This window comes from Poecilia latipinna, unplaced genomic scaffold, assembly GCF_001443285.1.
Source record: "Poecilia latipinna isolate Pla-1442-1.1 unplaced genomic scaffold, P_latipinna-1.0 Scaffold1757, whole genome shotgun sequence".
NCBI lineage: Eukaryota > Metazoa > Chordata > Actinopteri > Cyprinodontiformes > Poeciliidae > Poecilia > Poecilia latipinna.
In genome coordinates this window covers 54,372-76,958 of record NW_015114373.1, presented here as the reverse complement: position 1 = coordinate 76,958, position 22,587 = coordinate 54,372, and the positions used below count along the sequence as shown (strand labels likewise).

Sequence of the window (22,587 nt, the reverse complement as noted above, 5' to 3'; positions counted from 1 at the left end):
TGTGGGATTTTAGTCATTTTAAGTTGTAATAAATGTGGGGGTGTTATAATTATGTTTTTCATTTAAAAATTACAACAAAATAATTGATAGGTTAATCAGTCTCAATTTTTAAGTAATATTACTTGGAACCCAATTATTCAAGTTCATTTTAAATATCCACATCCCCAAATGTTACAAAATCATTGTTTTACTGTTTTATATTAACAAAGCTTATAAAATGTATATTCACAGAATCAAAGTTATAATATGATTGATAAATTCCAGTACAATTCTGTACTGCTTCATGACATTTTCCAGATTAGTACGTACTTATCTCTTACTCTTAATATTTTGATGCGGACATCTGTGGTGATATTGACACTATAGGGAGGCAGAAAAGCAGCCAGTGGCGACACATTACAGAGAAAGTGGGCTCGAAGTCGGAGCTGCAGTTGTTGGACTCCTCCAAGTCCAACAACTGCAGCCATTTCCCTCCTTCTCCACCCCGACTCTTCAGCTCCAGGTGCGTTTGTTTACCTGCCTGCTCGGTCCCAGGCGGGAACGCTCGCGCGCTGGGGGGCTCTGCTCCGCGAGCTCCACAAGGACGGGCTGTACCACCGCAATGATGAAGAGGAGGGGGGAGTCAGCGAGTGAAACTGGCTTTTTCTGCCGATATTAGCTAAACAGTAACTCTAGTCCCCGGACGTAAACCATAACACCAATAAAACAGAATTTCTAATGTTTCTAAAGAAGAAGAATAGACTTCAAGGGGTTTTAGTCGTCAGCTGTTATGTTCATAAGTTTCTTTCTCCCCCCTTTCCAAACTCCGAGGCTCCATCTTGCCTTTTGATTGACCGCTACATATGTTTTTTTCTGGGTGCTGAATTTTCCCCCTGCTGGAAAGAAATAAAGCAACAGTGGAAGGCTGGGAAAGAAAAGGGCACGGCGGAAAATAAAAAAAGCGGCGAAGGAGAAAGTATCATAACAGGAGCTTCGCGGGAAAAGTGGGGGGACAGGTTGGAAAAAGAGCTATAAGAAACTGAGCAAGTGGGGAACGAGACTTGCCATATATTTTCTGGAGTCAGATCATTTTATTGACAGCGAGCTTCAAATTAAAAGGTACGTCTCTGCTTATTGTTCTGTTCCGCGTGCACTAAATTGTTGAGAAATTATTCAGAAAATCTTTATTTTGTTGTTGCTCTAATATTAAATTCTGCTTTAATAAATAATTTAAACGTTGGATGCTTAGCTAGAATGTATTCAACTCATACCGTTGTAAAAGAAAACTAATATCTGCTTGCACAAGAAATTGTTTTTAATTAACGCGAGAGCTTGTGGCAGAGTGTGTTATTGATGCGCACATGTGGCACAGCCAGTGGGCTCTTTGTTGCTCTCTCTCCTCCAGCCTCTTGCTACAGTAAATGACCGCGGCATGGCAGGATATAGGCCGGTATTGACATTTTCATACCGCATGAACTTATGTGATATATGGAGCCCCCCCTCACCTCCTCCTCTGCTCTCCTTCCTCCATTTCTTTACTGCCTTTCAGCCGCATCCCTGCTTGTCTTTGTGCAGTTAAACAGTCCACTCCACAGGGCTGCAGCTCGAGGCTGTTTTATGGTTCAGTGCTTTTTATTTACGCGACAGCGAGGTTGTATTTTTTTTTCTCTTCTTTTTTTCCTCCCAATGCGAAGTGCTGGGAGGGAGCTGCCACATTGCCAAATATGTGTCAATGTCAAATGGAGGTGTGTCCCCTGAGTGTGGCTTTAGTGGCCCCCGTGTTGGCTCGGATATAAGCACAAGAGAGAAGGCTGACATAAAATGTCACAATAAGGGTGCGTTTCACGAGGAAACCTGCGGATATATTTTAGATATAGCCTATTCTGGGGCGCGTGAAGGAGGAGGGGGGGCTGTTTTGATTCGGTTTGTCGTGCTACCTAGAGGCGCACACATTCACTTACACAGAAGCTCGCGCGCATTTCCTGTGAGTCATACCGCATTTGGACGCTCGCGCTGCTTCAGCAAAGTGGAGAGCCCCTGCTGGTAGCGTGCACGCGCACACTCATATAGCCTCTTCGAAAGTAGAAATTGTTTTCCTGATTTGTTTTTAATTAAAATGATCTCAGATTTTTTTTTAAATGCGGGCGTACGAGGACACAGGAAACGCACCTGTACCTGCACGCGCTATGACAGAACTGATGGATGGGCGGCGACGCAAACACAGCCACGTTCAGGAGAAAATGCCCCGGATTTTTTTTTTTTTCTTGCTGGGGCGTGGTGTATATTCAGCACTTAAATCTCCATGACTATAACAAACATCGGAATGAATGACTACAGCAGGAAGTTACTTTTTAAAATCAAATAAAAATGAGACGATTTAAAGGGTTAGTTAGCAAATTTTCAAATAGGTGAATCCTGTTTCACTTCTTGTCCCATACCACTTTCTACAAATCTCATTTTATACCTCTTGAGCTGTAGCCTCCTCTCTACATTTTGCCATTCAGGCTGGGAAGTTAGAGAATCCCAATTGAAATCAGCATTGCTTTTGATAAGGTCTGGCCTATGCCTGCAAATGCACTCACAAATGTCATTTTCAAAAGGCTTTTAGTCTGATGTGTTTCAATCAGGCATGGAAACTAGCACCTGCTACTGGCCAGATGCAGCTGAATTTACGAAGTGGCTACTTAATTTGATCAACCCACAAGCTGAGGTGGTGGGTGTGCAATTTGAATATATAGAGAGTATGTAACAATAACTAACTGATGGACGATTGTGGCTTAATAATAATAATACATTTTATTTTTGCAGTGCTTTTCTAAAAACTCTAAAGACAATATAGGAATCAAGCAAAATTCACACTAATTTGTGGTAAGTCAAACTTACAACTATTTTCTTGGAACTAGAAGCAAGCAAATAGTTGTAAGTTTGACTCGAGCTCCCTCCTTATGCTGATGTGCCCCTAGGCAAGGCACTTAGTACCAAGTTTCCTACTGATTGGTGTTTTAATGTGTGGATGTTTGTGAGTGTGGCTGAATGAATAAAGGAGATGCATGGTATAAAATGCTTTGGGTGGTTTATATGACGAGAACAGCATCATATACTTTCAGTTCATTTACCATATTTGGCACCAATGCGCCTCAGTAGACTCTACTGCATTCCAACATTTCTCAACATGAGCCACTGGATTCATATGTCTTTAGTTGGTCAGAGGTATGCATTTCAAAAACTGTACAATTACATAATAAACACACAAAGATGAAAAAAGTAAATTTCCAATACAGGATTTCACAAATATACAACCTCTTTAAAATTCTTGCAAATCACTCAAACTTCATTGCCTCCATATATTGATCATTTGGGTCACTTGATGTAAGAGAGACCATAAAGATTTAAATGAGATGGGGGAAAGTAGTTGTAATCTATGTCGGTCACGCAAAGAAGATTTTTGTTAGCTAACGATGATTTTGCAGGTTCAGCAACGTTCAACAGTCTCTGACGTGGATACTGATGCACTTTTATTAAGTCTGACACTGTTTTCGTAAGGACTAAAACTTCAATTGAGATTAGCATTGCAAAATCAGACAGAGGGACTGTTAAAGCTACCAGGGGTTTAAAATTAAATATATGAGCCAGAATATGACTGGGGAGACGAGCCATGATGGCTGCTAATGTGGATGCTGAGGCTGAAGTTGAACTTGAAGTTGTACTCCTGGTTGTAGTTTTGTATTTAATTACTTCATGTACATGTTCACCATTCGTAAATACCATATTCTACTTATACAGCCTGAACTGGATAAGTGACATGTGAGTGTAGTCATGCTGTCACACAAAATAATACACAAATCCAATGTATTTACAGTTAGCATTAGTGCCTAAGCCAAGTGGAGAGCTTATTTTGTGACTAGACAGAATAATTAATAATTAGAAATTTTTTTCTTGTTTACTTGCTGTAACTTTTTAGAATTTTACCATTTTTTTTGTATCAGTACCACCCCTTGGATCACGCTTCATGTTGGAGACTAACTGGTTCAATTAGACCTACTGCCAATGTTTGTGGTTCATTCTTGGCAGCTGTGGTGAATGGTGCAGTGGTTTTGCAAGTCCCTTGAAAATAAACTCATCACAAACCACTACCACAAGTTTTTGTTGCCAAATTATCCAGTAATTTGTCCAGTACTCTCCTATATAACTCAGATTCCTTGCTGTCATCTTACAGAACCCAAGTAAACTCCACTCAATTACAAATGTGCATAAAAACGCAAGCAGTTGTATTTAGGGATAGAAGATAAAACCGATTTTCGAATCATTGACATGGACGATCACAAACATATGCACTGGATTATATTTAAATTATGGTTAACGCATAGATTACATACACATCATTCATCCACATTTGCATCAAATTAAAAACCACATGGACGAGTGTGATGCTATGAAAATATTTGAGAAACTGTTACATGGTTCCCACCCAGAGGCAGAAGTAAAACAGTTGATCTCCATTGCCACAGTAAACCAGAAGAACATTGGGCTGGTGATGATGAAGCGCCACCTAACTCATACATTTCAAAGCTAATTGCAGAGTTTATTGCAACTGTTGGCACAAAGGATTTGCAATCATTGGAAATCAATGGGAAGTTGTTTGTTTTTGCTCTATGGAGAGTTCTTTGGACGTACCATACCACCTCAAAGATATCTCACCAAATCGGCTACACCACCAAAACAAAGTGATGGGATCACAAGCAGGTTTGCTAGCTCTAACTTTTGATGCATACCCTGGTTTTAGTCAGTATGTCATAGTGATTTACTGGAACTTTGATTCGTGGGTTTGGCTCCTATCCAAGTCATCACTGCAACATTTTCAGCATGACTTGAATTCTTAATAAGTGGCAATTCTTTTTTTTTTTTTGTTTTTCATTTTTAACCCTACAAGCTATCCTATCATGTTCCTTATGTGCTTCAGTTAACATCGTATTGTGATTCAACTTCTCTTGTGCTTGTGAGCTGATTGCATTAGTGGGAAGACATGACTGTACACTTCAAAGGATTTCTGCTCTTCTAATCTGCTACAAAGCATGGTTTATTTATTTAGGTCACGGTAACAAATGGTTCTGCAATGCATCCTTTATGTTCATATGATTATTGAACAGATACTGGGTTGTAGAAGAGGTACCTCCTCTCCATTAAGGGGTATTTCATTTTGAAAAATGATGACATTGATAGGTGTCACAATGACTCTCCAGACTGGAGGACTGCTAATTAGTTTCAACATGCAGCGTTTCATCGATAGACCCATCAGTAACAATCAACCTTGGTGGTACCATGATGCTGGTTATCAACTCTTAAAATTCACCAAGGCTTTCAAAATATGTATTCAAACAAATACATAAAATATGAACAATGAATGGCTTTTGATAAACGTCTTAGAGAAACACGTACCGTAAGAATCACTCAAGTCATTAATAATTAGTAGTTGCAAGATTTCATCCAGGCTTTCAACATATAAATTGATCATATTTCTGAAGCTAGTCAGGTGAGACAAGTTCCATTTATGTTCTGCTGCTCTACTATAGACATACATAAATATATAAGTGAAAGCTATATCAGTCTGAAACCATTAAAATATGTGAATTACATCTATAAAGGTCAGAGATGTAATGGTATGTTCAGTTCAGAAGAGGAGAAAAACCTATTTTCCTCTTGAAAACAAATCAAGCTCTTTATTTTTTTAGGGAAAAAATAAATAATTCTTCTTTTTTGTTTTCAAAAATAGCATAAAAATTTCAGAAATAAAAGTTTATGTTTTAATAATCTGATATCAATATAAAAAAAAACTCAGTCTCATGATTTAATAGTTCATGTATTTTAATGCTTTTTTAAAATACACAAACTAAGTTTAGTTTAACTCTTTTGACATAAATTTACAACAAACGTTATTTCAAAGCAGTTATTCATCACAAATGGTCCCAAATCAACTAAAATTTCCCTGATGCCAAAACACTCCCAACTAAAACTGGCTTATATGTGATTATTCTTTGTATCATTTCAAATGACTTGATTCAAAAATACTTTATTCCAAATAAAGTAATAATCCTTCTTGTATCTCGTGTCATCCCATATTATCAAAGAGTCGTTATGAATGGTGATGCTGTGGGCAGGAATGGAATCTGACAAACTTGATTTGACTTTGGCTTTTCAGCACTGATGGGTTCTGAGAAAAGCAGTCTGAAGAACTATAAAGGCAATCTTATTTAAAAAATGTTTTGCCATTTCTAGTTGATTTATAAGGTGGCTATTTCAGTTACAATGACAAAACGTGCGCTTTCAAAAACGGTACCAATTCTCCATATGTTTAAATAAAATACAGGACGATCCTGTGAAGTGAAACGCTGACCAATCACCCACCACCAGATCAAGGATGTTTGTGACCAGTGTTTCACTTTCAATGAGCTGGACCGTAGCCATATTTCGCTTTTGATTTCCTACTTTTCTTCTTGAGCCGAGTCATACACATCTGTCGGAGCCAAAAATAAACTCCTGAGCTGAAACACTTGCCCTTTGCTCTGATGCAGCGTCTCTGAGTGTGTGCGGTCCAGGCCCATCAGTCATCCAAGGAGATAAAACTCGCTGACATCACTGCCGGGTGGTAGGAAGGTAGCATGCATTTATGAACCCACTGAGAAGGCAGTTAAGTAATCGGACAATCAGACAAAAGCGGAAACATTAAAAGACGGTGACTGTATTTGTTAACCCCAATCAGACATGTTCTATCGCCGCCACACTATTGAACTCAGTGGCGGCTATTGAACAAACCTGACCTCATTAATGATTGTTGTGACATCATTGGACTTTCCCAATGTCCATTTTGCACTCAGATGGCAACTGTTCCACTCAGAGCAGTCGGCAAATATTCCAAATTAATATTTGTTTTGTTTGGCAAAGAACAAATGTACTTCCTCAGGTAGTGCTGTAAACCAGGGCAAATACAGACTGACACCTTGTCTGTTGACTCGACCAATATTAACATTTACTCACACAGTGTTTGCTGATCCGTCAGTGTTGTCTCCAGGGAAGCTCGATCTGTTAGATGAGTAATGGCTCTACAGAAGCATAAGGCTGACAGTTCTGACACTGAATACTAAAGTGAGTTATACTGGGATATTTATATGTAAAAAAAAAAAAAAAAAAAGCCTTGACAGTTTCATTTTAATTCAGAGTTACTGATTCAGAGATTTTGTGTTGAGTTTCCAGTTGAACTGTACAGGTGTAGAAAAGTCTGGAAATGTCAATCCTGGGCAGTTTGTGTTTTCATTTGTCTTTTGATCATTTCTTGGTGTATTATTGTTAGTTTTTAACATATTCAGTTGTCATTTTGACATTAGGATTCTGCAGCAACAGTTCAGTCCTTTGTGTTTAGGTTCTTATTTATTTTTGTGGTCTGTCCTTTATGTATTTAAGAAGGAAATGACATGAAAACCCCAGCAGACACTCACCGCAACTTCTTTCTTCACAACATGTAAACAAAAATGGAGTGGCGTTGGATTTTAGCGGTTGTATAATTTCTAGTTTGTCTTTGGTAAAAGAAAACAAACCATTCTTCCCGCTAGTTCTAGATGCAAGCGTTTGTTTTGGTTGTATTTGCCCACAATGCCCTGTGCTATAGTCTGCTTCCTGTTTTGAAGCGGTCTCCAGTTTGCTTGCATTGAACATGTGCATTCACACCTTTGGGTTAATTAGTCTCCCTCCCTCACTTTCTCCCAGCCACAGCTGCAACTGATTACGTCTGATTAGCCCATCTGGTTCTTTGTCATTTCCCACCTCTGCCTCAGTATATAAGCTCACCGGTTTGCTTTGTTGTTGGATTCTTCTGTTACTTTCTCTCTTTCAGTTCCATTGGTTCCATGCCTTATTCCCTTTAGAGCCTTTTTGCCTCTGGCCCTGCCTGCATTTTTGTCCAACTACAAACCAAACCATGGCAGGAAATAAACTACCACGTCTCGTAAACCTAGACTTTTAACAGGGGTGTACACTTTTAGGAGCCACTGCATGTCAGGGATTAGCAGGGTTGGCAGAGTTAGCATTTTCAGCTGTAAACATCTGTGTACTGGCTGGGAAACCTGCAGCTAACATTTCTGCATTCACCCTTCCTGTGATCAGCTGAGGCCTTACCCTCTGCTTACATTGGAACCTGACTGGATAACCGATGTGGTGTACTGAAAATCATGAACTTTTGAGTCTTCCTTAAGTAACAGCTTCCACTTTGAAAATAGTTGTTGTTAGAGCAACTTGGCAGCACTTAAGTAAGGTACACCTCATTAAGTCAATCCCCAGGCGACTTAATAGTGCAACTCTAAATTTAAACTGTTAGCAACGATGTGTTTAGCTAACCACAAGTGTTAAACTGAGTGTCACTGAAAAACTGACCAAACATTTTGGTCAGTCAGCTGAGATTCTGTTTATGAAACTTCAGACACTGTGAGCTCTGTTAAAGGGTAAACAAATGTGTGGTGCTACATTGAGGCGGTCCAGTAAACGGCTTTAATTGGATCCGTGTTGCTTCAGAGATGGACTAAGTTCCCAGAATAAGAGCAAAGTAGATGTTGCTGTCGTCTTGTCCGCCTTGAAATAGTGCTGGCCTTTCTGTGGAGGCGGTGACGACACCAGTTCCATTTCTGCTGGACTGTGTGGAATGCCAGCTGTTGCTGCTGTGATAACGTTGCGTGTTGTTGGGATGCCGGACTCTGACTGAAAGTGGGAAGCCAAGTGGTCTGTGGTGTAGTGCATGATGGTGTTCCAGTGGTGACACTGCCTTGGAGCTTAAGAGCAAATTTCCTTGATAGACTCTTGAATTTTGCTTTCATTTTCTACAATACCGCTGAAGGTTCAAAAGTTTTCTTCCCTTTTTGCTGGAAATCTGAACAAAGTCAGGATAAATTGTTTCAGTCAACAATAATAAAATTGTCACAGGTATCTTTAATGGTTCTGATCATATCTGAACCATCGTTTATGCATTGTTTTCCACTGTTTGTCTTGTCCGTCAGCACTTTGTCTCTGACCTTGTTTTCAGTAACGGAAATGCCTTGTCAGTTTAAAAGGCAGACATGACATGTATTTTCTCTTATGTTCCTGTATTGATTTCCAGCTAAAAGCTGGAATCCTGTCTAAGAGTAATGCAAGCTGTTGTTAAGCTCTATACCTCCATCAGAGTTATATATTGCTAGCAAAATGAACTGGGGCATTTAATTCATGTTCATTGTCAACAATAGCAAATAACCTTTATTGAGACAAAAACATTTTCAGACAATATAAAGATTAAAGTTAGTGTAGCTGAACTGTTATAGCATGGTCTAATAGTGTTTTCAATGCAGCAGAGTTATAATCTGCAAGAGATGGATCTATGCTGTCTGCATTTTCTGATGTTAAATTAGTTTTATACATATAAGCGAGTCAACATCTTTGTTTTCCAAATGAGAGCTGTATAGGAAACTGCAATGTTGTCGTTCTCACAGTGTCACTCTGTACGCAATATAGTAATTATGAAAACTCCATTTAATATGACTAAAAACGATCATTTATGAAAACTTTGACCAATGTGGACATTTGACCAAACTCTGTATCTACGTTTGAGTGTAATGCAGTAATATATCCACATACTTTCTTTGACGTGATTCCCAATCGACTTCAACTTGTGTTTCAGCTGAAACAGGTTGGGGGGAAAAGGTAATTTCAGCTGAAAATGAAAAGCTGTCTTAAAAATGCTCAACTTTGTGTGACCAGAGTTGGAGTCAAGTGCTAAAAAAATGTAATCATCCTTAGATCTATCCGAATAAATTATTACTGTATTTCAGATTGAATTTAATGATACCAACATTTGTGGATGTGTTGTAAACATGAAGCCTAACTGTTCCTGTCTCTTATTTACTTGTCCCAGTTATATCCTGTACAGCTTGTGAGATTGCAGCTCCTATGAATTAAGGCTGTTTAGTTTTACACTTCTGGCTCTTGGCTCAGAGTTGAACACAGACTCTGCTCTGTTGATACAAGCACTCAGCACATGTTGGTGAAACCTGGCCAGTGCCACACGAGGAAGCGTCAAAAATGAAAATCAAAACATTTCCAGTCGTGCTCACACACTTTAATTTCAAGTAGCACAATTAACAAACAAAAGGAATTAAAGAAGTAGGGCTGAAACAATTAATTGTGATTAATTGAAATAATCATCAGCTAATGTAGTATTGATTAATCATTAACTGGAGATTCCAAAGAAAGATAATTTACTGAAAGAACAACACACTCAGAGTAGTAATTAAGACAAAACTGTACAAAATATTTATACCTTTTGATATACAATTATTCATTGGTTAAGGCTAAAGTTAAGCAATTAATCTACAAATGATCAAGCATACACTAAATGAATGCTATGTTATTGGATTTTGGGCAATGGAACGTTCTTATGTATAAAATGAATTGAATTACTTACATCCTTTAATGCATTTCTTAATAATTTATAAAAATGACTGAAATAAAAAAAATCTGCTGAATGTGGGAATTTCTTCTTATCGATAAATCATCCAAAGAATTGATTACTCAAATGGTCATTAGTTGCAGCCCTAAAAGAAAGTTGAACTTAAAAAGTTTTTGCAGTGATTCTAGTCTCACAGCACTGAAAAGGATGTAATTAATATACCTTTAACCTAAAATACTTTGTGGAACCACATGAATTCATCCTCTGGTGAAAAATTAAATACACCGGGGGACCTAAAAGTGCTTCAACACTCCGCCTGTGCTACCAAACATCCTTACAGCCAGTTACCTCGATAAGGCTCCTCATATTTCACTTGTACGTGGGGCTTCTGGAATATGAGCCCGGTTGTATTTTTACAGTCCGTGCGGCGAAGAGGAGCACATTAGCTGATGACTGAAATGGTTTGGAAGAACACTCGCTGCGTGGGAGTTCCATATCAGTCTAGTCTGAATAAATTCTGGCCATGTGACTAGCACACAATATTCTCCTCAGGTTTTCTTTCTCGGCCCCAGCCAATGGTTGTGTCTAGGACGTACCAGCTTTGAGTAAGAATATGGATTTTTGTTATTTATATCCAGTGTAGGAGTAAGTGTGAGTAAGAGGCTCGGCAACTGGGTCAGTGCGTATGGATTTAAAGCTGGGTGTAGGTGTATAAGACTGCAGAGGTCTTTATATGCGAGTGTGTGTTTGTGTGTGTGGGTTTGTTGGGGGACACATCAGTCCACTGGCTGATGGCCTAAGGCTAGATACAGATAGGCCGGGCAGCACAAAGCTCCGTCTGTTCCTACTAGTCCAAACGGCCCTTCACAACATCCTATTTATAGGCAAACATTCAGATCCAACTCCATTCATATTTCTCAGGTTGGATCCGAGTGTCTTCTGGCGCTCCTCTCTCTCTAACCGGGAGATTTTTTTACGTTGTGTGCCCAAGTGCGCGTCCAGACTGTCAGAGCTGACGGTACGGCATGTGCGTGTTACACAACTAGGAGTGTTTCTTAATAAATCTTCAGGTTGATGGGAGAGAGACGGGTTAGGTTAGGATGCACTCTGCTCTGTGTCCAGTTGTATTGCAAACAGTGGGAAGCAGGAAAACTGGATAAATCATAACTGAATGTTTCAGCTCTAATCAGGATGACTGTAGCTCAGAACAATATCTAGAGTACATTAATGTCATTTGGTGCTTCCTGTGTTAGATTACTGGCATCCAGCTGTCACCATAACTATGGAAAAAAAAGAAATAATCATAGACTAGAATAGCTTGAATAACATTCTCGTTTCTTTTATAGATAACTTTAATCAGAGCAGGTTGGCTCCTGCTCCTCATTACTTCTCATTACACCAGAAGAGGAGATATGTAAATCACTCACTGATGGAGGGAATGACACATATTTTTATGTAAAGAAATGAAACACCATTTCTCACATAGTTGTGCTATTTATGCTATGATATTCAACAGAAAGATTATAAATTATTATTCAACATCAAAAAACTTGCTATTCCAAAAGGACTGTGTACACTTTTGAAATCCACTGTATTTAATTTTCCCACTAAAAGATTTCATCCACTGGTTTCGTTTTCATATCTGGCATCATTTGATTTCCAGCTCTGTTCATTGATGGACACCGGATTTGCAGTAATGAAGTAACCGTCCTAATTATGTTTTCATGAAGCGGGACCCCGTTTCCCTCTCACGCCAACATCAGCCACCACGCAGACAGAGGATCTGTCAACGACGGATATTGGAACCGACTTGTGATGGCGCCTGACGCAGTCGCAAGCGCCCATCTTTGGGGTGACTCATATAACGCTCATCACGTGACTCGTGTGGTGGATGATCCACAGATGCCTTCAGGAATTTTGGGCGCGCTGTCAGATTCACTAAATATCATAGAAGAAGAGAACTTGAGAGGAGAGGTTTTGGTGTAAAAAGGGACAAAAGTATGTGGACATTCCTCGTCGTGTTGTCAGATTTCATCCTTTTTTTTCAGCAACACTACGTTTGTCAAAAATACCGGGATGCCACATGATAATGTTGCTCCTTGATTTCTTTTTTTAAACCTAAATGAAACTGTACCGACTGGAACAACACTGACCTGCACTGGTGCTGTGGTGCAGGGAAGCAGATGTTTGTAGTTTGCTTCCAAACAAACAAACAAACAAAAAAATCTTGTAAAAAGCCTTCTAAGCAAATCAGAAGTTATGGTTTTGGACGCAGATGAATGAAGTCGGGAGAAAAAGCAGAATAGAATGTTTTGATCTCTACATTCATGTGGCCCGTCATTGTAATTGAATGTTTCTGGACACGCATTTGGCTTTGTTATACTTTAAATGTGTAAAACATTCAGTCCTTGTGGGCAGCCAGCCTGATGTCAGATTTCATGATGTATTTCTCTTTGTGTCTTCTTGAGATTTACTGAGTATAAAAGAATTCTGTAGGGCTTTAATGTTTCTTTGAATTAAAATAATTGCAATGACTTTTGTTGGCACTTGTAGTGCTTTGCAACATTTTATATAATGATGTAGCCCTGCAATATAGACAAGGTTGTTTACTCAGAAGAGCAGCAGTGAGTTTGTTAAAGCTCCACAGAAGGGCAGAAAAAACCTCAGAGGGCAAATGAATGCCATAGCAGATGTATTAGACCTGTCACGATAATACATTTTGTCCAGCGATAAATTGTCCCAGAAATTGCAGCGATAAACGATAACGCTGTCTTGGGACCATTATCAAGTAACGTATTGATAATGGCATAATAATGCAAGTTTGCCCTCTATCAGACCAATAAAGTGTTGCTAAATAGGAAAGACGAGTATGGAACCCTGTCAAGAACTCGGACGGAAAGTCAGTATGATGATTTTTTGGAACGGAGCTACAGCAAGGAAGACTTTTACAAATCTGCTTTAATACAGCTCTTCTTAAGCTTCATCTTCTTTAGCTCCTCATCGGAGTAAAATATATGAAATGTAGATTTTAGAAACAAGATTCTACCTCTGAGTTTTGCCTTTACAGGATTTAGGAGTTTTATAGAATGAGTGTCTGAAGGGAAGCTGCTGTATGTTGGACTGCGGCAGAAAATCAGAGAACCAGGCTGCTTATCTCTTTCATCTCCCAGCCAATGGCCTCACAATATTAATTTACCGTGGTTGGAAGGTCAATTAGTGGAAGTGTGTCTCTCTGTGTCTGTGTGTTCATGATCATGTGCTCGTCTATTGGGGTCATGACCCAGATTGAGAAGATCGATTCAGCTGTCCAAATCCCGTTTTTTTTTTTTCTTGTTTTATTTTTTAGCATCAGTGGAAAAAAACACACTCCAATCTGAGCAAGATGAGCCGTCTCGTCATTTGCACCACCGCAGCATTACTCGGGGGATTCACTGCTTTGGTTCATGCTTTGCTTTGATGAATGTTCTCGGCGACATTACAGAACGAGACAACTAAAAGCCTGTCAATCGAGAGAGATTCTGAGTTTCATGGATGAACGGAGTTAAAGCAAGGAGCACATGCTCATCATCATCCGCACTCCTGTTCAGTGGAGCAGACTTCTCAGAAGTTAATACTGTGGCTGCTGGCTGTTAAATGAACCCGAAGCGCTGACAGGTTCTTGTCACCCTGTGAGATTGTTTCTTTAGATTCTTAAGAGACAAAAAACCCATTAGGGTCAATCACGAGCTTTAAAACTAAACATGGATGTACAATGTGTGTTTGGAAGGTATGTCAGTGTTATGATTGTAGGTCATCTGAAAGAAAAGCTGGCAAATGAGGCTGAATATCTGCAGTTCACAACTTCAAGCAAAAAGTCGTGATCTTATGACAGTTTATATTGTTATTGTTCGAATTTGCCATTCTTATGTTTACAGCACTGCTTCAAGTCAACAAAGTATTCCTGAATTACCTTTAAAAAAGCCAAGCTTTTGATCCAGTTTGTATTTTGATCCAATTTTACTTCAGATGCTTGTTAGAGTATCACTGGACAAACAGCATCATGAAGACAAAGGAAGACAGCAAACAGGTCAGGGAGAAGGCTTTGGAGAAGGTTAGGCCTTAAAGCAAAAAAATAAAAAAGAATTGCCATACAAGTCAAGCATCAACCAAGAGCAATATGGTGATCTGTAGAGCTCTGCAGCTCAGTTAGCAGAGTCTGTTGGCAACCATTAGTTGCCAACAGACTATGGAAATTCAAGATTTCCATAAATCTTGAATTTATGGAAAAATGGAAGGACAGATCAAAGACATTTGATCTGTGTTTCCCATAAGCCATCAAGGGAACCCAGCAAACGTGTAGGAAGGTGCTCTGGTCAAACAAGATAAATGTTTTGGGCTACACATAAATTGGGGCTGCACAATATATAACAAATATACTGTTGTCGCAATGTTAGTATGCCCAATATTAATTTTATGATGAAGGAGGAGAAAATGGCTCAGAAAATGTGTCCTTCCCTTGGGGTACTGAATGAAAACTAAGCATTGTGCCATGGCCGCCCATAATTGATTAGATTTGGGTAATTTTGATAAACGGCTTGAGGAGCCAGTGATGAAACCCGATGATTCGCCGACAACTTCCCATCATCCCCGTTGAGGATCAAGTGACTCATGATCTGCTTTTGGACCTCTGTCACAAGAGAGAGAGACAGACAGACAGAGATTCTGCTCAGAGGTGAGGTCATGACGGAGGGAATGAAAGACAATCCGGTAAAGAAAAGAGAAGCGGTGTGGAGCCACTGAGTGATGGATCTCAGAGAATATTTAGGAGAGAAAACTCGGAGGACAACTCTGGGTCTCCATGGAGGCTGCTGTCATGTCTTGACACATTTGTCGCTCATTTTTCACGTCTCGTGCTTTTCTCTGCCCAGCCAACTGCTTGCAAGAGATTGTGTTTCATGTTGAAGTGAGCAGAAAATGCCATAGTGCTACAGTGCCAGTGGGATTTATGTAGTGAAGCATTATGTTGATAAAAACAACAAAGCCACCCAGGGACACAAAACTAAAAGTCCCTCTTAAATCAGTGTTTGTCGGCTGTAATCCTTCGCACAGGTTTGGCATTTAGATCAAATGTTACAGTCGTTTTCAGCCGCATGAATCTTTATCGTCATTGTGGCATTTACTTCTCCACATACCCAGCAGAGCATTAGCGAGCGCACAGTTGAAAAGCCGGACTCTTTTTTTTTTCTTCTTCCTTCTGTTTGCCTTCCATCCATATTTCACTGTGCTGAATAGTAAAAAAAAAAAAAGAAAGCATGACCTCAGCAGATAATCTGTGTGCATGACTACACGTCTCGCGGTGCCCGGCACACATCTAAAACTGACACAGTGGTGCCCAGATGTGACAGCACTGAGGCCCAGCAGACTAACAGGATTCGCTTCAGGAGAGAGGGCAGATAAAGTCCTCAAAGTGGTTGTGTACTCAACACCTGGGGCTCTCCACTGTGATTGTGTGTGTGTATTTGTGTCAGCACCGGGGTAAATCCGTAGTGCGCATTTCACTTTCGATAGGAAATCCTCTGAGGTATTACTGTGGATTGGCTACGAAGTGCCAAAAACATTTAATCCATGATATTTGTATTACATTGCAAGCATTATGTCTAAATGCCACACTTACTTCCCTTTTTAATACATCAAACTCCTAAAATAATTTGCTAAAATCTCCCTATAAAATCTTGTTTGGCTGTGAGTTGCAGTTCTCAGAACAAAATAAAGCTATATTTTTTTGTTGTTGTTTCTATTAAGCAAATTTATTTTTGTAATTCCAATTTATATTGAAACATAGACGTAGAAAGGGAATAAACAGCCCATGAAAAGAAGTGTGCCAAAAATAAACCCTAATCAGGGCCCACCAGCCAACCACTCAGAGAAGTTGGTGAAATGGTAAAGAAAACACACTGTCCGCCAAACAAAGAACTCGGTGGAGCACGTGTTTCAATGCAAAGATGAATTAGAAAAGAGAAAACCTCATTAAAATAAATAATCATCCAAGTAAGCATTGTTATTGCTTATTTTCTGTCATTTGAATTTTTATAAAGTAACATTAGGGGATTGACAAAGTCATGTTAGCTAGCTAATAGTCACCACAACTGGAATAAGTCCGGTTTTAAAAACCCAACTCTAGTGGCTTGATGCCTGTTGAAGTTTATTATATAAATAATAATGATATACTGTATCTTTTCAGTTTCCAATCTGCAGCTGTCACTTTTAGTCTTGATTGCAGATGTTTAAAAAAAAAAAAAAAAAAAAAGCTGGTGATCCCAGCTGACCGTCGGCAAAATACATCTGGTTTAACGTAATTTTTATTATTATGTTTTTAATCGAAATTGTTTACAACTTTGGCATACTTTGGTTACCTGCGTATAACTTTGGTATAATTTCTTATTTGAAAAATTTTACCCCAAAATTTCACTCTTAAAATGAAATCTGCTGCTATAGGAGGTACTGAAACTTCACCTCCTTCAGTGACTTGTCATCTTTTTTGACAGACATTTTCCCCAAAAAAAACACCGTCAAATGTAAAATTGACTTCTACAAAATAATGACAATTAAATAAAAATGCAAAGCATAAAATAAGTGACTTCATAAATATTCACCTACATTGGACTATGTGGTTGATTCATTAACACATGGTCTAACTATTTTTCTTAGAAAGTAAATACCCTAAACACAAAAGCATGGAATAGGGAATATACGGACAATACCAAAAGTACTAAAACTATACCATAACTCAGTCATGACTGTTGTCAACTTTAGAAACCATTAAAGTATATAAGGCCGCTTTAGCTGAACTGTAAGATTTGCCTGACACAGTGAATACTCTCAAAACAACCGTCTTTATAAAATGTCAAGAACTTTGAAGAAGGTCCAAAAGCCTAAAGGACATGAACTCTTAAGCTGCCTTCTTCTTTTGACCCTCAAACGTTTTGCTACTCATCATCTTCAGTCTTAAACCTTCAAAGCTACGGCTCCATGTGTTGAAACAGCTGCGCTTATCTCCCAAATGCCACAGGTTCAACATTTCGACATTTCAGCTTTCAGACTTTCTCTATATTGATGACCTTAATGCTTAATTCTGACTTCAGACAACTCTACATCTGGCTGGGTTCGCTAACTGTATTTGAGGTCTAAAGGAGGCTTTTAACTTAGAGCTGGAGGCAGGGAAGGACCTGGTAAATGAGTCGATTCTGCCTGTCTAAATGTTTGGCCTTTTTCTGTTTTCACGTGTTGTTGGGTGTGGAATAAGACAAACAGAAAGAAGGACAGCGAAAACGGATGGGAACTGTGAGTGACAAATAAAAAGTCAGGAGCGGAGAGAGTCGGGAACAATTTCAGAGGTGTGAGAAGCTCTAAGAAAGTGATTGAAATAAAAAAGGAGCTGGAGGAATGACAGACTTGTCAAAGCGGCTGGCTCTGTCACATATTGGACTGTCAATGAAACAAAGGGTTTTATTTAGTTGAAGTTCCTAAAACTTTACAAAAGCCAAGAAGATGCGTGGAGTAAGATGTTCTGTTCAATACAGCTGACTTCTCTTGGCAAAAACGCAAAAGGTCTTTAAGCTCCAACTTTTCTTTGTCCGGCGGCAGATTGCTGCCTCTTCCTCACACACTTATAGACATTACACAGACACTGCCCTTGGCACACCTTCTCCAAATAAAAGTCCACTTAGATCATATTTTATGAGGTTTTCCATATATCTTCATTTCCCACATGTGACCCATGTAAAGGGTCACTGCAAACTGGTAGATAAGTGATACAGTTGGATTCATCTGACCTGGATGCAGGCCTTGAAAGAATGAATTCACTATGCTGAGATGTTGGATTCAAATGCAACAGGAAACAGCTATGTAGTGGATGTGGTCAGATGTGCTGCGTGACTTTTATTTAAGCAATTTTTTCATTCCCTAATTTGGAAACAATGGCATGTGAGGCCAAAAGGCAGGTGCAACTATAAACCTCGCTTAATCCATCTTTACTGTCACTGTTGTTACTGGTGCATAGAAAACCCCTTTTAAAATAAACAAGCGACTTAGCCAGGTAGTGTGTGGGGGGTGAGGGGGTGAGTAAAGCCTGGTGGCCTGCCATGATTGTAATACACTCTGGGGGAAACCCTGAAATAAAACTCCTTGTATTGTAGAAACACAATGCAAACAATTGTCTTCTACTGCAGTAGTTTTTAAAAAAAATGGTGTCGTAATGACTGGATTGTTTCTAGTGAAATTCAAATTCACTGCAGCAGCTGGAAGCCCAGTCCAGAGTTTTGCTGTGTGGTGACATTGCCCTCGAGGGCAGGCACATGGAGTCGGTGTGACACAGCGGTGGAGAGCAGGGTGCAGCCTGACAGTGGGGATTGACAAAAACAGCTTGTGACAAGTTGGATTGAGGCGGCCCGCTAACAGGATGGAACAAACTAACATCTCTGGATTATGGATTATGAATGCGTGCAACACTAATTTGAAGGAATTATCGTCCGCAGCCCGACAGCTGATGGACCCGACAACTGTTGCCTGACAGCTGAAACTGTGGAAGTGCGTTCCAACAGGAAGTGAGTCCAGCCTCCTGGTCTCAGCCAGTTACACGTTCTCCTCCTCCTATGTCGGCGTCCCTCCCCTCGGGCCACCTAAAGAAATCCCAGCTTCTTTCCGTTCTTTTCTCCATGGTGACAGACGGTGCAGTTTAGCAGTTATTACACGCTCGGAAACACACGGACTCAGAGAGGCAGCCGAGATAAAGAATGATAGATGATAGAGGGAGTAAGCCTGATTATGTGTTGCAACATCAGAAAACTGTATAGGGAAAGCGAGTGGAAGAGTTGAGTAAGTACAGAGGCAGAGTTACACGAGTCCTGTATCAGTTCTGTATAAGGTGTCACTCTGTTCTCTGCTGCCTTTCCTCAAAGGCGATAACACACCTTGAACTGTTTGTAAAGGAAAACTCGCACTGCGCATCGATTTCTGATCTCCAGTTTTATAAAGCTTTGAACTGCAGAGACAAATTTTAGCCAAATGAACTGTGAGCTGTCTTTTTTTTTAAAAAGCTTTATATATTTCTATTCTTTCTGACTTCATTTAATCATTCAATACAGAGTTGGCCACCTTTGAATGTTATTCCTGCAAAAACAGCCTCCTGGTCACCATTACCTTAATAATCAACAAAGGATATCCATTAAACCATTGAAGGACAGATTTGCGGGTGGGTTTCGGATTATTGTCTTGGCTTAACTTACCCTTTAGCTTAAAGCCTCCCATATCTTTGGATGTACTTCATTTCACCCTTTTCTGCACATAGTCAAGGCATATTCAAAGCAGACACATCCGTCCGCATACTGAGTGTTGCACAGAAAACTTCTGAGTGGGGAACAGTCTATATTTCTAACTGTCTTCTATGTGACACCGAGCTGATAAGGTCGGTGCGTTCTTGCAAGTAGTTACAAGAACGCAGAGAGGTGCAGTAACTGGTGGAGAGAAGAAACGGAGCTGGGTGCACAACTAGCTCATCAAACTTGCTAGTATCGATTGGAGTTGTGGGAACTGAACTTATTTGTCCCAGAAATTCTCATTTCTCCAGCAAAACACACCAAGCCTTGTATGCTGTGATTTGCTTGGAATTCTGAATTTCCCAACTTGGAAAACTGATTTCTCGCCAACAGGGCCTCAATCCAACATGGCCGCCTCACAAAAAATGGAATGATAGCCACAGTAATAACTCTTTATATGCAAATCTGTTGATTTGTATCTCATTATCAAATTGATCAAATGTCACTACAGTTTTTAAATGGCTTAAATGCTGAGTGAATCTCATTATCTGCTTGTAACACATATGGTAGATAACCTAGGCGTGCTGTTGAAGGAAGAAGTTACCATTTGGGTGAATCACAGCTGCTGTGGCACCAGGACAAATCTGCAGAGCTCTTTATAAGCTGTTGGGCAGAACAAAGTTAAACTCTCTCCTGCCTGTTTTAATCCTCCCTTCACACTCTGTTAATTTTTTTGTGTTTTATCTCCTATTTTGATAGACTTTCCTATTCTTCAAGCTGTTGTGCTGTTTAGTAAATCTGCTCCTCTGCTGCTGTTTTTGTAAATAGCAGTCTTCCTGTGGGACAAAGGATTAATTATAGACTGTGCAGCCAGAGATCGGTTTATTTTGTAATTGGTATCTAATGACAAATTCTATTTTAATCAGATAAAGTAATTGCGATGAGTAGATTAAGCATGGCAGTACATTAGATCAGTCTTCGACTGGGATGACCAGACAGCCGGTCGCCATGGAAAATGAGAAGATTTGTTAGTTCTCTTTGTAGAAAAACAAAAACACCTTCAGGAATTGAATTGTATTTAAGTGTTAAGATTGTTGTGACTTTTCAAAGATGGCATTCATGCAGCAGAGAGGCAGAGCTTGGAATGTGCAGTCTGATTTCAAATGTTTATGTGGGTCATGCATATGTTGTATCCCATGCAAGTGAACACAGTTGAGAGAATATCATATATGACATGTGACATTGAATAGATCTGCCATGCTTGGCTATCTACATGTTGAAGAGAGTGGTAACAAAATTGATCTGATGACTGTTGTTTCAAATCTGTTTGCATGGTTTTCTTTCTTATTTATAGCTCATATTATGTGTCAGTCTTAGTTTTAGAGTAACAGCATGAAAGGGAAAGGCATTACAAAGACTCCCCCTGGTGACAGTACTGACACTAAGAAAACAAGTGACCAAGCAAACGCAGACAAAGATGAGGTTAAGAAATGTAAGGAGGGAACAGGAGAGCTACATGGTGAACAATGGATGCAGTGAGTGTTTGGTGGTGTGTGCTGGCCTTCTTTGGTGACTAATCATTTCCGCTTGAGACCCAGATTTTCCCCAAGGGGGGAAAGCTGTTCATTTCATGATGCGTGCACGCTCATACATACACACGCATCACACAAACTAACTGGCCTTCTTCATCTGTCTGATGTAATGCCAGACCTGCAGACAGAATGCAGTAATCACTTTCTGAAAGCAGGACATGCACAGTTAGTGCACTATAAACAGCAGTGCTTCTTCTTCATAAAGGCTAATGCTGCGTTCTGAATCAATTTTAATATTTACTTTAAGCAATAACGATAGCTAAGCAATAGCTAAAATAGCAACGGCTATTAAAATGTGTGTAGGATTAAATAACCTTGTATTGTTTTCTTTTCATGGAAGGCAAAAGCCATTATTGACTAATCAAAAATATGACGACAGGGAAAAAAAATCAATCAGTGCAAAAATAAATAGATAATGGAGCAACGTAATAATACCATGCTTTCTGATTAGCTTTGATTCTCACTGTGCTGCTAATGATTCTTACACCCAAACCAGAGGTGTTTGTTGGGTGTAAGTTTTGTTTCCATCTTGTCTTATTTTAGGTTTTTGTGTTAAAACATTGGGCACATGGGGTATGAAGAAGTACCAAGCTAGAAGCTAAAGCTAGTTCTGACTTTCTTTTTTAGCAAAGAACATATTTTATTTGTTCTGTCTTTAACATTACCTATGGTTTATTATGTCGTCATGTTGTCAGTAATAGTCAGACAATTGTAATGTGAAAGATTAATATATAGATAAACTTTATTACCTTTTTAGGTGGGAAATGGAGCAGACTCTTGGGAGGGGGAGAAGTGCTAAACTGGAAGCTAATGCTAACTGTTGCTTTACTGCTGAAAAACATGTTTAATTAGTGTTCATTTTGACATCTTGTCTTCAGCTTATCACTAATCAGGCAACTATGATGTCAGAATTTTTAATGAATATTTAATGAACTTTGGTCTATTTCAGCATCAAAATGTTCCTATGTCTTATAACAAGTTTCAGGCTTTGGAGAAGTGCCATATTAGAAGCTAATGCTTGGTCTGGCTTTAGTTTTGGAGAATATTGTTGACTGTGTTTAGTGTAAGAATACATTGGAATATGATTTAGTAACTATAAGCAAATGGAATAACTGTGTATCTTAGCTTAACATTTGCAGGATTTGTGTATTTATTTGTAGTTTTTTTCTCATTTAGTTGGGAAAATGGTGGAGCACTAAATTTTATACTAACTGTTGCTTTTGTTCTTGGAAAACATTCTTAATGAATGTTGCCTATTACA

At 39.3% G+C, this 22,587-nt stretch overlaps 1 protein-coding gene across 1 annotated transcript in view; it reads left to right on the top strand.

Moving 5' to 3' along the window:
- Positions 1–699: 699 nt before the first annotated feature.
- Positions 700–22,587, top strand: part of ndrg2 (NDRG family member 2) — a 31,045-nt gene continuing 9,157 nt past the window's right edge. Inside the window, exon 1 of the mRNA XM_015060949.1 lies at positions 700–1,098. The gene's annotated coding sequence lies outside the window, so the exon portion shown is untranslated. The remainder of the gene's footprint in view (positions 1,099–22,587) is intronic.